The sequence below is a fragment of the Rhamphochromis longiceps genome, linkage group LG17 (assembly GCF_057381845.1).
Source record: "Rhamphochromis longiceps isolate RC_006_pf linkage group LG17, R_longiceps_female_GT1.1, whole genome shotgun sequence".
In the NCBI taxonomy this organism is placed as follows: Eukaryota; Metazoa; Chordata; class Actinopteri; order Cichliformes; family Cichlidae; genus Rhamphochromis; species Rhamphochromis longiceps.
Window position 1 is genome coordinate 2770308 of NC_140573.1, and position 12870 is coordinate 2783177.

General features: G+C 41.9%; 1 protein-coding gene across 1 annotated transcript in view; it reads left to right on the forward strand.

Annotated features, from left to right (window-relative positions):
* Nucleotides 1-12870, forward strand: part of mpped1 (metallophosphoesterase domain containing 1) — a 94925-nt gene that overhangs the window by 35958 nt on the left and 46097 nt on the right. The window lies entirely within an intron of this gene.

Here is a 12870-nt window from a genome sequence, read left to right on the forward strand (position 1 = left end):
CCTTTGTCTTGAAGCAAATGCATCTGTCCATGAGTTGGGCTCAAACCTGAAACCGAATTTTGTTTTTATTTTCCTTGAAAAAAATCACAAAAACACATAATTCTGGGTAGCTTTCTGATAAAGCTTTAAAGAGTGTTTTTGCACCAGTTGGATTGCTGAGGCGACATATTACACGAGAAAGTTTATATCTTCATTCTTTTAATTGCTTAACCAATTCACTGTTGCAGAGGGCAGAGCTTATCCCAGCTGCCATCACTAACACAGAGACAACCAATTTAGAATCACTAAGAAGCCTAGCATGTGTGTTTTAGACTGTGTGGCAGGACCCAGAGCAACCCATGCAGGCCAAATGAGAAACCATCGCTAACACCGCTACCCACTGCACCCCTGTGCTGACGAGCATCATAACAAGTTTAAATTCCTCTGTTGCAAACAAGCTCAGCAATTCATTGTCAGTCACTCGTCTTGTTTTGATCCATTGTCAGGGCTGATGGGCATTTACATGGCTAATATTTTACCAGTCTGTACAGCGAGTATTTTGACATGGTGATCAACAATGTTTGTCCTTTTTCGACCTATGCTAAAGTATGAGCTAATCCCCCCCCCCCCCCCCCCCCCCCCCCCAACATTTAAAAGAGAGTTTTATGAACTGCAGTTCTCGTCCTCCAGTGTGATTCTTTACAAGATTTTATACTTATGAAGAAGAAAGTTCCTGAGGTCTGAGGGGACCTTTGGAATCACTAAAACTGATCAGTTATCTGCTTCTTTATTTATCTTTTGCTGGATTTGCTTTCAGTTTTCCAGGATGTGATAACATGCATGTGTGTGTGTAAGTGGTTTGATGATGGGCTGACATACTTGATGATGATGATGATGATGATCAGGTGTTTTACTGACAGGTTCCCAGGGACACTGTTTTAGTGTGTGTGTGTGTGTGTGTGTGTGTGCTGGGTAATTGGTTTGCTGTGATAGCAGGTTCCCCTGACTTTATTGCTCGGGCCACTGCAGAGAGCTGCCTGAGGTGAGCAGAGATAGATGGAAAAGTCAAGAAAGAAAAAGGCAATAGGGAACGGAGAAGTGAAAGCGCCTACGGAGGGCAGGAATCTGGGGAGAGATGTGGACAGAAACGGCGGGACAAAGGAAGAGCGGTGTGCAGATTTAGGAAGAGATTTATTCGGATTCATCAGCTGGCCCTCGCTGGTTTAATGGCCACATGATGTGATGAGTGTCTGTGCGAATGTGTGAATGTCTGGTCATGGGTTTATGCACCCTCATGTCCTCTCGCTTGTCTTGGACTACATACTTGTGTGTGTGTGTGTGTGTGTGCGTGTGTGCGTGTGTGTGTGCGTGTGTGTTCGTGTGTGTGTGCGTGTGTGTGTGCATGTGTGTGTGTGTGTAAGCCCCAGGGTGTGTTCCTGCAGCACAGAGGGGCTCCAGCTGGAGGCTCTGCATGTTCTCCCCTTCTTCTGTTTGCTCCCCTCTCACCACCTTCCTTCTTAATGTCTACCCTGATTACCTTTGAGCATCCTTTCATTATTCTTTCTCTTTAATCCTCCACTCTTTTTTTTCTGTTTAACACCAATTCTCTCTTCCCTCTTCTCCTCCCTTTCTTCACCTTCTGCACGCCTGTTTCCACCCTTACCTCTTGATTTGGGAAAATTAAAGAACCACTCGTCCTTGTATTTCTTTCTCACCTTTCTAATCTCTCAATCTCCTCTTTGAAAGGAATTCGTAGATGTGGCTCTTGGCACTTTTGAATGCTGCGGCACATTATTTCACTGCTCCTCACATTTTGTCCAGATACAGTGGCAGTAACTACTTTGTATAAAGAGCTGATTGTGTTTTCTCAAACAGGATTCTTAGTTGATTGCAATATGCATTCTTAAACTGTAACGTTTTCTAAAACACCAGCGTAACCTACTCAACTTAAAAAAATCATTATTGTTAACTTTTTAGGATTTTACAGTGTAGCAGGATGGTGCTATCACTATGACCTGTGTTACCATAGTGATACCAGTGCCACGCTGTATGGCCTGTTGATCCCCCCACCCCCACCCCCACCACCTCACACCCTCCACCACAAGCACTGACGTTACTACCTCCAAACTAAATGTACATGGAGCTCACAAAAGGACAGGCTCACACAGAGAACAGAAACAAGTCAAAATTTCACTAACAAGCTTCACATATTAGTTATAAAATGTCCAGTGATGGTGTGGTCAGACCTGTCACTTCAAAGCAACAAGCTTCTGGGTTCCTATGTCCGACCCGGCCTGGGCTTTTTCTGTGAGGCGTGTTCTCCCCGTGCCTGACAAGTTTGCTCTGGGTACTCCCAGAGACTTCCTCCCAGAGTCTAAAGACAAACTTCTAAGGAATTGGCTGTAGATGTGTTAGCCATGTGGTGGACTGGTGACCTGCCCAGGGTATACCTTGCCTCTTGCCTTGTGTCAGTTGGAAAAGGCTCCAGATAGTGGTGGAGAGCTCTTTCAGTCCAAAATGTTTTTAGCCTGGTTGAGATCAAGTGAATCTGATGGCCATGACTTTTGTTTCATTTGATTTTCTTCACATGAACATGTTCAGTGAGCCTTCATACTTTATGGATTGCAGAATTATGATCCTAGACGAGACCTCTGCCATTAGGAAACAAATCATTTATCATACGACACCTTAGAGCAGCTTTATATTCATTTGCAGTAACCAGTAACGCTCTTCTTTAAGCGAAACCATGCTAGTGTAACTTGTTTTGGTTTTTTTATTTGTTTTTATTTTAATGTAATTGAATTTTAATTGGGACCGTCTTTATCTCAGACCAAAAAGAGAAGAGGGGAAAATGAAAGAGCAGAAACAGTGACTCTGTTCTTTCCTTCATCATTTCCTGAGCAGTGACTGGCTTGACTTCTTCATTTCTTTCTGTCACCTATAACGTTCGTTATGCCTCCCATTTTCATCACTTGGTGTGTCTTCTTCCTCCTCCATTCCTCCATCCATCTGGCTTCACGGGCTGTTAACTCCTTCCTTCCTGGGGTCCCTCACTCCTACTTCATCCTCTCCTACTAAGAGGTATTGTGAAGCTGTGTGCTTCCTAGCAGGCCCCTACGGCTCCTCGCACACTCTGTCGTATACACAAACAGATGCACATGCAACCTTTTACTATCCCAGCTGATATTAAATCCTTCTTACTTCCAAAAGCTTCTTAATTTATCTCTTCATGTATTGAAAAATCAGACAGATGCAGGGGCATTGCTCCGTTTCCCCACTTCTGATGCTAATGTGACTTTACAAGCCATTTGTCACAAACATATTGCAGAAAGATGCTCTGTCTGAGAGCTGATGGGACAGAGCAGGAGTACTCATGTGCATGTCTCAGTCTTAGAGTAGAATGTTGAATATTATGGTGGAAGAACTGAACCGCCTCTGTCCCCTTTTTCACAGGCTGACAAGCACCAAAACAAGTTTAAAAAAAAAAAAAGTGAATAAAGATCGATCTACAGTATCTACATTTGTGTGCATGAAGGGTATGGCTGCTGTCAGAGTAAATGTGACTCGCTGATGTTAGTGGAAGTTGATTTTCTGCGTCTCTTCCTCATCACCACTCAGCCTGATTTCGTCCTCACAGATTTCCTGTGCCAATCTGAATGTGAAGTAACTCTCTGCTCTGAGTCTCTTTACCTGTTTCACATTCTGAGGGGTTAATATGAGCGCTGGTGCAGACACCAGCTGTTCATAGCACCACTACAATACTAAAGGATTATATTGTACACGATGCAGCCTAATCACACATTAATATTATTTCTTATGAAAAGATGAATAGTGGGAAAGTTTGGGTGATGAGGTACAGAGATTGTGATTAGGATGAGAGAAGGAAGACAGGATAAAGACATGTTGTGGAAGAGAGACAGAGGTTAACATAGCCACATACATGACCTAATTATGAGTTCAAACCTTAGTCTGAACTCTGTGTCTTTACTGCTTTACTGCTACGTGCTTATAAATTCATGTCTGAAAGCATTTTTTATTAAACCCAGTCTGCTGTCACCGGCTAGGTTTTCTGTCACCTTTAAACAGAGCTGAGGTCAGATACTTCAGTATTACCCTGTTAGACCACTTGGAGAACAATAGGCTGAAATATTATTATTATTTTTGGTATTGTAATATCAAGCTGATTATCCCAACTTTGACTCTTACAGGCTTTAAGTATGCATGTGGCTCATATCAGCCTAACTTTTGAGTGTACTGTTCATGAACACGCAGTGGATTTAAAAATTGCTCACGGCTATTCAGAAAAGAAAAAAAAGTAACACATGTTTAAAAATCAAGTATTGATTTATTTGTTGTGACTGTTTTGGTTTCCTGTATATATAGATTGTTTATTCACTGCATTCATTTATTTTCTATGTATTAGATAATAAGTAGGAAATAAATGTGCATAGATTTGTCTAAGTCCAATTATGGTAACAATTGCTCAAATGCAGACAGAACCAGGTCATAATTCATGCTAAGCTATAATTATAAGTGGGCTCATACTAATGTTAAAAGCTGTAATTTTCTCTACCTAGTATATTATTATTTAAGCAGGAAACCCATTACTCTACTGCCAGAGTGGCTAATTGGGACTTTCAAAGGTATTCGTCGTTAGCCCCTTAATTGTTGAGAAACTTCAATCAGATTCGGCCATCATTAGTCAATCTGATCAATGAGCTAGTTTAGCTTGTGGATAGCAATAGATTTATACAGTCCTCCAAAAAACCAAGTACACACTTGCTGCTTCTACAGGAATGAAAAGCGTTCTGAGGGTTAGTATCAGACAGATGCTGCTAATCATGCGCTTCCAAAGAGGAAGGAAAGGCACAGATTCCCAAAGTGTTTCCACTGGAAAGATGGTTAGGAAATCATGGGATAGTGCCAGAAAATGAACAATTGCAAAAGTGTTCTACTTTAAATTGTCATTATTATTATTATGTTAATGATCATCATCATCTGGACCATGATGATACTCATTGGTTTTTGTAGTATAGTACCGAGGTGTGAATTAGGTTGTTATCTCAGGTGGATAAAAAGCAGGGACAAAACAAATCCTTTGTAATTAATTTGCTAATCAGTCGTCATTTAAACGTGGGAGGCCATGCCCGAGTAAAAACCCGTCATTGTTAAGGAAATTCTATTTCACAGCTTGTACATGCTTGGACCCCAATCAGGAGCTTTCACCCTGTTTGCCCTTTAAGCCACACAGACACATATTTGGCTAAGTGTCAGGTGTTCGTTTTCATGTCCATGTTGTGTTGATACAAATGATGTTGTCATGTGTGTTATACTTCTATTGTCATCATAGTCCTCCACGTTTTCCTTTTACTCGCGATGTTTGTCGAAGAAATGCTACTTTATTGAAAAAGGATTGCGTTTTTGCAACATTTGTGTTACTGTGAGTAAATGGAAGATGCTGCCCTTTTAGCTACACTGTATATAATTAATTGAATACTAAAATTACATTATTTCATACTTGCGATGGTGCGCAGCTGTGATTTATTGGCTAAAATGTTAGATTCTAGCTTTTCTAAAAAATGGGAAAGAAGACATAACGATGCTGCGGTGAGACTTCTTTAGTTGTTCCAGTATGTTATTGTTTCAGTAGTTTTTCTTCTGTTGCCGAATTGTGTGTTTCATCAGTATGAGCTTCCCTTAGAGATAATCGTAAAAGCCAGTATTTGAGATAAAGGTGTTCTTTCATATACAAAATCCTAGATGAGTGCATTTTGTATTTAGGAATAATTTTCCGAGCAAAGAATTCTGAGGACTTTTTATTAATTGAACTGAATCCTGCTTTTAAAAACACCAAAAATCCGATATTGACACGAAAAGTACATAATAGTTTCACCAGCTGGTATCACAGATCTTGGATGCTTGGTATCTCAGAACTACTCTCTACTCATAATTTAGCAACTAAGATTCTAGGCAGCAGAAACCAATCTGGCAACCTCGGCAGATGACATCTGAGTCATTATTAATAATGAGCTGCATGGCCGGGACACGCAGCTTTGCACATTTATGGAGCCGCTCCCCCACCAGCACAAATGCAGCCACGAGTATGCGCTTCTCGCTCTGCACAACTTTTTTATATCGGTAGCCAATAGAGTAGAAAGTCACGTCTGATAGAAGCAGGAATGAAAACATCTCCAACAAAAGCATCTATCACAATAATTCACTCCTTTCTCTGTGTTACATTTTCCTAAACAGTGGCCAATCATGTGTGTAATGTTTTTCCAGCTGAAGTAATCTGCACACGTGACACATTTGTTCAGTGTAAGTTTGTCACAGGTTATGTTTTATTCAGATTGATCTGCTCGTGACTGCAGCTTTACTCATGACACCAGGAAGTATCAACAGTTGATACAGCTGGATGTACTTATATCAGTGCTTAAAGAAATCAGTGATTAATCTGACTATGTAAGAGTTTATGATTAACTGTGGAAGTCATTGTAAACAATAATGTTTGTTTTTATTCATTTGTTTTTTTTTTTAAATGAACTCAAAGAAAAACAAAGTTAGTGTGTTTCCAGCTGCTGTTCAGGATAAACAGCATTTGGATGAAACCATGTCAGTGTGGGATTTGCTGTTTATGATGGAGATTTCACTGTTTCCTGACTTTTCTAAACTCAAATTCAGTCAGTTTATAATCATAAAATAAGTCACGTTTAAATAACAATAATCGTAGTCCTGCAAAAAATCACGTTTTTCTGTGTGCTGCTTACCTTTGACAAAACAGAAAAACCTTTCAACAAGAGATAATAAAAGCAGCAAAATTTGAATTTGAAACAAATTCCATCAACCACCAACCCCCTGAAGATTGGCTGTTCAGATGGACGCACACACGCACACACACAGACACACACGTGTGTTTAGCCAGGTGCGACATGAAGTAGGTAAAAGCCAAAGTGTCCTTAGTTTTGAGGTTTGTCATTAACGTGTAGAAGTACAGGCTCCCACCAGGGTTAGGGTCAAGATTATCTCCTGATGTCATCTTTTCAGGCAACCCCTTGTATACATAACATGTATTTGTCCTCTTGTGGTCAAACATATGAAGGCAAATTTGAAATTCTGCATTTTACCTCAAACCACATTTTCCCTAACCTACCACAGTGGTTCACTGCCTAAACGTAATAAAACAAACACAGATACGTGTAAAACCAAAGTCTCAATATAACATTGCCAGACTGTCTCCTCTCCTGAGCATTTGAGTGATTTCAGTCTGATAAATAAAGGCTGTGATTTTTTATTACACGAGACTCAGAAGAAACACTTCTAACTGCTAAAAATCACCGTTTCCTTTTACCTGAGCGTGGCTCTCGAGACTTATGTGTTCCTACTAAAGTCCCTCCTATTTCAACATGCTCATCATTATGAATGCAACACTGTAGCTCAGTGACGTGCTTTTTATTGGTTTTGGACAACAATGCAGTAGAAAAGAATATACTGTAAGGCTGTGATACATCATCCCTGTTAGCTGGATACAGTCATTGTTGGGTTGAGTCTTTTCATGAGAACCAAAATCTAATATCCTATTTTCCAATTTTCTATGCGAGAGAAGAACGTAAAACCTTGACGGGTGTCTGTTTAGCTTCAGGCTGTTTGACAGATGCTTAGAATAATTGAATTTTAGAGGGCAGCAATTATAACTTGGGAGCTAATGGGGTTAGAGACTTGATTTCAGATTCTAACGAACGTTTTATAGAGTTAAGATATACAGTAGCTACCTTAAATGTCTTTGTCCGTCTGTCCTTACGTCTTTGAGTTTTTTCTAAAATATTGGGGCAATGAAAGCAGCACGTGAGCAGGAGGCCGGGGAGGTTCCTATAGTGTTGATCCAAAAAAGTTCAATTTCTTTAAACGTATATAATGACGGTCTCTGAGGAGCGGATAACAGGCGGAGGAGACGGCTCATTCACAGACACACAGAAATCACAAAGGCATGAGAGGGACAAAGTAGTGTGTTTGTTGATGGGGGATTTGCACGGAGTGACAGGGGAGAGAAAGCGAGAGACCCTGTTTTCTTCTTTAAATGAAAACGGCAGAAATTTATCGCTCCCCACTGCTCCGTGTGGAATAATTAAGGACGGAGATGCAAAAGACTCCTTAATTAGATTTTTTAATTATTGAGGATTCACTTCTCCTTCTATAGTGGCCCAATTAAGAAAGCTCATCAAAAACTAAAGAGATGAAGAGAGGCCGTTTTCCTCTTTCTTCATCTCCTCCTCCTCCCTGTCCCCCTCCATCTCATCTTCCTCCTCCCTCTCCTCCTCCATCTTCCCTTTCTAAGCTCCCTCATTTGACAGAAATGGACTACCTGCGTTGTGTTTGATGGCTTGTCCTCACTGATGAGCGGCAAACGGTTAGCCTCTCACTGACTTTAATTAGCTTGCTTGTTTTCACGGCCCTGGTGAAAGTAAGAGAGAAGGGGGGAGGGGTGGAAAACGAAGAGGTAAAATACAGTAATAGTGTGCAGAGCTTCTCCTTTAGTGATAATGAGTCTAATGATGGTGGAGATGGCATCAAGGTACCGTGACCTTGTTTCTCTTCTTTAAGCTTTTAGAGTTTGCTTTGTTCTTGTTCTGATGAGGAGAGACTTCAGAGAAAGTTTTGACAGATGGAGGGAAACGGGAAATAACAGACAACTTTTGAAAACACACCATCAGTGGAGATGTGAGTTTTAGCCCACTGAGTACAAATTGTGTAGATGACCATTTTGCAGATCAGTCAGTTTTAAACTGATTCCCTGCCTCCCGGCCAGCCATTGGTTTCACTTCATTTCAGGATGCTTTGAAAACAACGTGCAGGCCCTGATTACAGGTCAGCAGCTAATCCATAACTAAATCCGTTTTACAGTGTTGTGTTGTAGCATGGCTCCACTTAGTGAGCACTTCACACATGTTTATGTGCACTCTGGCTTCAGAGGCGTAAACACCGCTGCTGAATTCAGAGAGTACGTACTGACACGAAGGCGCTGAGGTTTAGAGCTCACTCTCAGTTCTGGAGTGTTGGAGATATTTTCACCTCTGAAACACACAAGCCCCTTTCACACATGCGAGCCTACCTGTTAATCTGGCACTATTTCAGTGCGTCAGCTTCCTGTGTGAACCGTCACCGTCAGGTTTCCATAAAAAGGTCCTGACCTGACCAGATCAGACTTTGTACGATTGACACACTTTTTTCTGCTTCCAGCAGTGATCATTAGTATAACCTGAATACAGTCTGGATTTGACAACAAACTAACAACAGGAGCTGTTGTTAGTTTGTTGCTTACAGCCATCAGTACGAGACTTTCTTTGAGTTTACTGAGGTTACCGATTTTACGCCACCAGGATCCATCCATGAGCATTTTCCAAAGAAAGAGAGTTGCAAAGAGAAAGGTTTAAATACATCTAATCCTTTATTCCAGACATTGATCAAGCGAGTCCTCAGTTTATTCTAACAGCAAATGACACTGTGCACTTTACTTCCAAAAGATGGGCCATTACACAGCCGCAGGAAATAAAGTGTTCAAGCTACAACTATTTGAGCTTCTAGGGCAGCAGAGTGGTTAGCACCATCACCCCACGGCAAGAAGGCTGTAGGTTTGAATCCTTTCTGTGTTGAATGTTCGCCCTGTTTCTGTTTTTCTCCCAGTCAGTTATTTTTGGTTATACGTGTGAATATGAGCATCAGTGGTTGAGTGGCTGTGTCAGTCCTGTGACAGACTGGCAACCTGTCCCGGGTGGAGCCTTCTTATTTTCCTGCGACAGCTGGGATAGGTCCCAGGCAATCCTGGATTACATACAGAAAGTGGAAGAAGATGGATGGGTTTGGGATTCCAGACAAGTTATCTGATTAGTATCAGAATATAGCACCCACGAATCCTAATGAATCTCTGAATGAAGACATAAACTACATTAATGTGATGAAGTCTAACTCCTGTATGAACAAACTTATAGAACAAAACATATTTGCTTTCTTAGCAAGTGACCTCTTGTGATTTGCTTCAGTAATGACACCCACTTCAGTAAAGCTGACCTACCGGCTACGTTTTAGTTAAAAAAGGGGAAATCTAACTCAAGGTTCTCAGCTTGGGATTCTGCAAAAAGCAAAAAGCAGATCTTCTCTGGAAAATTAAGAATGAATGAAGCCTCGAAATTTAATATGAACACAGGCTTTATTCCAAAATGTGTTGTTTTCGTTGGTTTCAGGGTTTTTTCTTAAATGTCAACTCATGTGTAAATGTCTACACATCTGGATAGCGCTTGATTGGCTGAAGGCTTTCAGCAGGTAACAACTGGTTACTGGTTCAATCCTGTGTGAATCTTAATTCCCTCTTTCACTGAGCAAACCAGGACACCAGTAGCTTTGTGTGTTTGTGTGCAGTTTTTGCTAAAAAGGTTGAAGAAGTTTGGAAAACAAAGTTAGTTTCAGAGAAAGACATTTCTTTACCTGTGTGCCGGTCACAAATATTGAAAATGTTCTTTATTTTAAGAAAGTGTACTTTTTTGATCCCCGTTGGGAAATTCCTCTCTGCATTTAACCCATTCACTCAGTGAAGCAGTGGGCAGCCATTGGGCGCCCGGGGAGCAGTGTGTAAGGACGGTACCTTACTCAGGGGTACCTCAGAGTAGCTGTTCAGGGGAATCGAGCCCCCGACCTTCCGATCACAGGGCCACCACTCTACCTACTGAGCTATCCCTGCCCGTTCTCACTCCCGAGGCGTAACATCCTGACGATTTGTCACGTCTCACGGCGTTCCTGAAGAGCGCGAAAGGTGACCTTCTGCATTCTTATGCTACGAGCCGGGTTATGGATGAAATCCAGTAGGATGACGGTCCCGCATTAATACGCGTTCAAGGAATGTATTCCAGCCCTAACCAGCACTTTAATGACGTTAGATAGTGTTTTCCAAAGCAATTTAAGTCAAATGAACGAACATGTGTAGATTGATTCCAAACGGTTCTCATGTTTCCTCATTTTTCCGATCTCGTGGTGGCCAAAATGGTAAATGGCCTGTATTTATATAGCGCTTTACTAGTCCCTAAGGACCCCAAAGCACTTTACATATCCAGTCATCCACCCATTCACACACAGGTGATGGCAGCTACATTGTAGCCACAGCCACCCTGGGGCGCACTGACAGAGGCGAGGCTGCCGGACACTGGCGCCACCGGGCCCTCTGACCACCACCAGTAGGCAACGGGTGAAGTGTCTTGCCCAAGGACACAACGACCGAGACTGTCCAAGCCGGGGCTTGAACCGGCAACCTTCCGATTACAAGGCGAACTCCCAACTCTTGAGCCACGATCATCCCGAAAGCGTAACATGTTGACGATTTGTCACCTAGCCTAAAATATTACGGTTTGGGAGTGTTGTTACTTTTTAAAACTCTGGATGTAAAATGTTCACATTATTGTATTATTATATATCTTTATGGTAAACAATAATTGAACTCAGAGGAACAAACATCAGCGGCTGGGAGGAAAGCAATCCATTAAAAACCCAAATGTTACGTATGCAGTGGAATACTATGTAATGCATGCACAGTCTGTAGTCAACGCGCTGTATCATGCAGCAGCGTGCTCCTGTAAAGATAAAAAGATGGCGAGACATACAGTTGGGAGTTCATGCTTTTCTAGGCCTCCTCACCAGAGCCCCAACTAAATTAACATCGGAGTCACTCTGAGATTCTTGAGCTCCCCCGAGACTTGTTCTCTCCTCCATCCGTCTCCCCTCCTCCATCCCTTCTCCCACACCACCATCCCCATAGCACTTACGTTCCCAAAGGACCCAAATAAAGTAGCCTAAGAACACTGAACATTAATAAACAGATACTTAAGGGGGTTGGTAACGAATAGAAGGGGAAAAATGGCCTACTTTAACACTCGTCACTCCCCACCACCACCTTCTCCACCCATTCCCTTTTCTGTCTTCCTGTTCCTCTTCAATTTCATCTTTATCTCCTTCCTAAGTGCTGTGTGCTGCCCCGTAGCAGAATAAACAGTTATGGAGGGAAGAAGAGCAGAAGGGAGGACATTTACTGTGTCGTTTCCCTCAAGGGATTTCTCTTTAAATTACCTGTTAAATGGCCTCCAGGGGTAGGACTTATGTGCACGGGTGTGTGTCAGCATTTGTATGTGTATTTGTGTTATGGCATGCTCTGGGGCATTTCCCTCCATTTCACACATGCCTTCCCTGCTCAAGGCACGCACAATTGTTGAGAAAAAAATAAATTAAAGTGATTCTGTCCTTATGTTCCTCCTCGCCTCGCCACACACACACACACACACACACACACGCACACACACACACGCACACACACACACGCACACACACACGCACACACACGCACACACACGCACACACACACACACACACACACAGCACTCCCTGCCTCTCTGTCTCGGCAGTTCATCTGTGAGCGGCGATGTTCAGGGTTTGATCACAGAGACACGGGCGACGGGACGCAGTGGACGCTGAAAGAAATGTCCACGCCGGGAAGTCTCATTTCCCCGTCTTCTAAATGCCGTTTCATTTGTTGCAGCAGTTTTGCAAAAACAAACGTCTTCACTGTGAAAAAAGGCAGATTAACTCAGAGTGAACCACTTGCATTAAAATGAGGGTTGCAAGCAAGACAAACATGTTGATGCGCTGAAATTGAGGCACGTTTTCTCACCAATTTTCTTTTTAGGGAATGCTGAGATTCCCGTCTTTGCATACTCTCACGCTGCTAGGACTATTTAATTGTAATTTGCATTGTTATTTTCTTGTCAAAGGTTGCAGTTTATTATCTTGTAGTGTTTGTATCACAATTTTCTGTAACTATAGATTTTAAAACTGTGTTTACTAGAATTTAAAACAGCA